Source organism: Lepisosteus oculatus, unplaced genomic scaffold (assembly GCF_040954835.1).
Source record: "Lepisosteus oculatus isolate fLepOcu1 unplaced genomic scaffold, fLepOcu1.hap2 HAP2_SCAFFOLD_113, whole genome shotgun sequence".
NCBI lineage: Eukaryota > Metazoa > Chordata > Actinopteri > Semionotiformes > Lepisosteidae > Lepisosteus > Lepisosteus oculatus.
The window spans coordinates 303,449-308,309 of NW_027167664.1; the positions used below are offsets into that span (position 1 = coordinate 303,449).

The 4,861-nt window shown below is 42.9% G+C and overlaps 1 long non-coding RNA gene across 2 annotated transcripts; it reads left to right on the forward strand.

The window, feature by feature from the left end:
* Positions 1-346: 346 nt before the first annotated feature.
* LOC138226200 (uncharacterized) lies at positions 347-2,835 on the forward strand. 2 transcript variants are annotated; one of them, XR_011184423.1, is made up of 4 exons: positions 347-471; positions 688-853; positions 957-1,374; positions 1,695-2,835. It is a non-coding gene; the product is annotated as an uncharacterized lncRNA (long non-coding RNA). The 2 variants fall into 2 exon arrangements; XR_011184422.1 differs by lacking the exon at positions 1,695-2,835 and having other exon boundaries at positions 957-1,547.
* The last annotated feature ends 2,026 nt before the right edge of the window (positions 2,836-4,861 follow it).

A 4,861-nucleotide genomic window follows, 5' to 3' on the forward strand; every position in this document is an offset into this window, starting at 1 on the left:
GGACACTTTAAGGATCTTGAATAATTTGCAGTTTGGCTTCAAGTCACCTTTTACTATTTATGAATGGAATTGCAGGGCTAAAAAAGGTGGTTTAATCACTAAGAAACTGCAACTAATTGAATAACAGGAGCAGGGTGCTATTTAACGAGTGTTCTCGGTAGTAATTTGGAAATTAATTTGGCTTTGGGATGAAGAGATCAATAGGTTAGCTGGCTAATGCTTGTTTGGTCGTTGGAAGCAGGTGTGTGTTGTATTAGGAGCGGTGGGGGTTTGGTAGTGGCCCTTTGAGGAGCCGTTGGGATTGGCTCCTGGTGAATTAGCTACAGCCGTGAGGTCATCATGAGGCTTATAACAAGGCAGCCCAGGAGGGTGGGTGTCTGGCTCTCTTTGTCTCTTACTACAGCAGGTAAAAGAGAGGCTTTATGTTATTAGAGTGGTGGTTATTAGTTTTTAGTGTTATTACTGTATAAGGTAACTGATTTTGCTATGCTTTTTTTAATCAAGAGTTGTAGAATTGTAATGCTTTTCATAGATGTGTTTATAAGAACTTCATGAAATGTAAATGCTTGAGAGTATGGGGGGAAGTCCCTATCTGCTTTTGGTTTAGACATACTCTTAGTTTTCCAACATTTGTCTGATTTTAGTGTATGAAACTCTTGTTGGTAAATACTATAATCTCTTCTCTAGAGCTCAAACCAGCAATAAGAAAGAGGCTTTATATCCTGACTTGGCACTTTCACTGAAACATCAGTGAAGACCCTACTCTGTTCAACATGCTGGTGTTCCAGTCTCTGTTGGACTGTAGAAAACTGTGCTGCTGCTTGTGGTCTTGGGGCTTCCCTCAGTGAACATGGTGAGCTTTTAAGGCTGGGAGAAGTTTGCATGGCACTTGCTCTGGTCCTCTTTCTGTGGGAGTTGAGTGGTCATCACTGTTTTGCTATCCTTGTCTCTTTCAGGTGCCATTCTGAGAGGCAGATGGTGACAATGAGCACATTCACTTGAGAGAGGATGCTGGTAGAGTTTCCAGCTGAGATTTTGTTGGAACAGTGTGTGTGTAAACCTTAGGCTTCTTGCACAGAACGGCTCTTTATAAGGTTGGTCAGCAGTGGTTCTGATTAATTCACAGAAACAAACTACACTGCAATGCTCGGAGCTTCTCATTCCCTGGCTATCTGAATGCACAGTGTGGAGTGAGGGCTTGGAGAATTGTTCAGAGGAAGCTCACTGGCTGGCTAAAAGGATACTGACTGTGTGACCTGTTGATGCCCACCTGTAAGTATTGAAGTCTTGTGGTTTTAACAGTGGAAGGTGAAGATGTGCTGCAAGCAGTCCTTGAATATTATGGATGCCCATAAATCTTAAGCAGTTGCAAAGGTAATGTCTAGAAGGAGGTGAGTTTTACTCTTGTATCCTGTTTATGTAGAGTAGGTTAAAGATTAATTTTCTGTGTACATGTGGCTTTTTAAAACCAGTATGTGAGTATTAATGAAGTGATTCCTTTTTCCCTTAAGAATTGGCCTACTGTTAGTTTTGGAAGCCTTCTGTTGATTTTCTATCATGTTTAATTTGAGGTGTAGGTTTTTTTTTTCCCTCAAGTTCTGTGCACTATATACTGATATGTATAGTATGGAACCGAGAGTAAAAATTCTTACAGTTTCCAAGTGCAGAGGATCATATCTAAATCTCCACTTCAGGTTCTGCTGTCGGAAGGGTTGACCAGGCCTTTGCTCCCAAAGGGATGACCTTTATTTGCCTTGAATGTGCAGATGTGGCAAACTATAGACTGGGTGCTTTCTCTTCTGTCAAGATCTGCTGGAGGAGTTAAGTGTTTCTAAACTGACAACAGGAGTGTTGGGGTACCCAGTCAGAGCTGCTCATTGAGTTTTCTGCCACCCAGGAGTACAGACTAGGGGAGATTGTGTGGGGGCAGCTCTGGGCTTGACATTACTTGAGCCTCTTTCAAAGGTAGGAGTGGCTTTCTGTTCAGACTGCCACTCTGCACACCAGCCTTGACATGGCTATTTCTAGGAGCACTTGAGCCACCTTGCTGGTTGAGCCATAGCTGACTGTTGCCTACAGGCAGGAGGGGACCCTGATTTTTAAAGCCTTTGTTTAGTTGTAGCTGCTGGGCTTCATTGGTTTTCTAGCTTAAAGGATAAAGTGGTAAATCAATACTGAATGATTTCCATAAATTATTTTGCTTATGGTACCACAGGAAAATAGAGACTTGGCAGTATGTAAGATTTATTTCATGGGTGCACACGTGTAACTAAATCTTACATTGACTGAAATTTTGAACTGAATTAAAGTTAAAAATGCAAAAACCTATGCTCCATTTAGTGTAAGGTGGACTTCATGATTTAGCCCAGTGAGGCTCTATGTTTCCAATTTCCTACACTAAAAGCAATGTTGTGAGGTTAAGTACAGAAAGCGGAGGGAGTGGAAGTGGTATGTATTCTCTTGTGAGAAGGGAGAGAGCAGTATGGAAACCTAGGAAGTAGTAAGCCAGTTTAAACAGGAGCACATTTTTCCCTTGGCTCCTGCGTATTGACCTGTGACCATACAGGATGCTATGGTAGTAAACTATTCCTATTTTTACACCTTTTAGAACATTTGATTCCCTTGATTAGGGAATGTGAAGCTTAGTTTTACCAATGGCTTGTTCTGTATATGTACAAGCTGTAATCTCCCTAATGGTAGAGAGCATGCTGTGGCTGGAAGCCTGAAATCAATTTGAAGTGTTAAAGCTCAAACCTTTCCCCTCTTATGGAGCTCCAATCAAGGCTGCTGCTGTTGGTACTGAAGATGGTTAGTGTGTTTGGTCTTGTACTGCTGTGGGACTTTTTTTTTTTTTTTGGAGGGGGGGGGGGCATTTTTATACAAAACTTACCGCACCTCTTGGGGTGTGTTGATGCTTGCTTTTTTTTTTTTAAAAAAAAAAGCATTGTCCACCACTATTTGATGGGGTATACAACTTTGCCAAATTTCTTTGTACTGTAAGCTTGGTACTGGTTTTCTGTAGATGTGCTGGTACTTTTTATTTAGGTGTACATTGTGCTTATATACCCTATGCCCACATTGGGGGGGGGGGGGGTCAATGGAATTGAGTATTTTTTTTTTTTCCATTGCTTTAGGAATGTTAAACTTCTGTAAACTGACTTGAAGATCTGAGTATTTGTGGGGAGGGGGAAGCTAAGGTGAAGAATTCTAGTCTCTTGCCTCAGAAGCTTGCAAGCTAATGTCAAGGAAGAGAAGCAAGGGTATCTATTTTCTTGGTGAGCAGGGCAAGGATTTTTTTTTTTTCCTTTTTCAACCAGTAAGGAGCCAGCAGTGAAGGTTAGGATCCGTGATCCATCAGGACTGGGGTGGAGTTGAGTCCATCTGTATGTTTTGAGATGGATGCACTGAATTTGAAACTGGACTTTTTGGATTCGTTGCTTTTGTTTGGTTCTGCATGTTAATTCCAGTGAGCCGCTGACAACCATTAATGGATATTGCAAAAGGATCCAATTTCCCTGGATGTCTGCTGTGTTAAAGGAAGAATGTTGAGGAAGCAGAAGGCCGTGCCTATTTCAGCTATTGTCTGAATCTCTGACCTTGGCTGCTCTGTGATGGGCAGTTTGCAGGAAACGCTGGTCAGTAATCCAATCAGCCCAGCCCAGCATCTTCAATGCTGATCCAATTATTGCTCTTAACTCAAGTGCACTCTTGTGGCCAAGGTAAAGGGGAGTTTGAAGGTAAGTAGAAGGGAGGTGCAGGTCAAGATCTCTGTGAGGTTGGTCAACACTGGTGCTGATTGTTTAATTGGTTTTAATACAATGATTGGTGTTCCCCAATCCCTGGCAAGATGAATCTACAGTGTGAAGAAACAAGGTTGGTGAATCCTATTCAGAAGGAGCTCACTGGCTGACTAAAAGGATACCAGCTTTGTGACTTGTTGTCCATTTGTGAGTATGGAAGTCCTGTGCTTTGAACAGTGGGGAAAGTGAAGAGGTGTTGCAAGCTGTCCTTAGGCTTCCTGGATGCCCATGGATGTTGGAGCAGGTGGAAGGGTAGTGTCCACTGTCCCTGGAGCTGATGTGGGTTTCACTCCCCAACCCCCCCCCCCCCTTCAATTTTTCCTTAACCTACTCCAGATCTGTGACCCCTTAATTTTGTATATGTGTTATCCTTTCTTCTGAAGGATGAAAAGTCCCTTTTGGCATAGTCCAAGTTAAGCTCTTGGATATCTTTGTCTGCAAATGTCATGGTTTTTAATGTGTTAAACCTTTTTGGCTTTCTTCCTGGGTTTGTTCCCTGCTTGGTTGGAGCTCTCCCACACTGTCATGCACTTGACTGGCTGTCATTCTGACTCAAAGACTGAATTACTGCATTGTATGCGATTTATTTCATGGGTGCACACATGTAAGTAAATTGCTTTTGATACACTGCAGTACAACAGTGACCCTGCTTACCAGCAGCCTCCTCCACTGCAGACATCTCTTGATGGGTGTAAGCACAGGAACTGCTCTCTTTATAGGAGAGGAACTGCACTGGATCCTTTCCCTGTGGAAAGAGACCTGGACTGGGGTTTTTCTCTGCTCTCTACACTGTTTCCTTGTTGGGTTTGTCCTGGTTTGGTGCTACATTGAATATTTTGGAAGCTCATTACAAACCTGGATCTGGGGTCGAGCTTCCTTACTGTTTCTAACAAGTGCAGAGAATGGTCTGAATCTTTTCTCCATTTCAGGCTCTCTGCTGTCAGAAGGGTTGACCAGGGCTTGGGTCCAGAAGGAAGACCTTTCATCACCAGGCATGTAGCACAGGTGGAGCTGGTACCTGGCATCTTTCTGTGAAGATCTGCTGGAGGTGTGGGGTACTT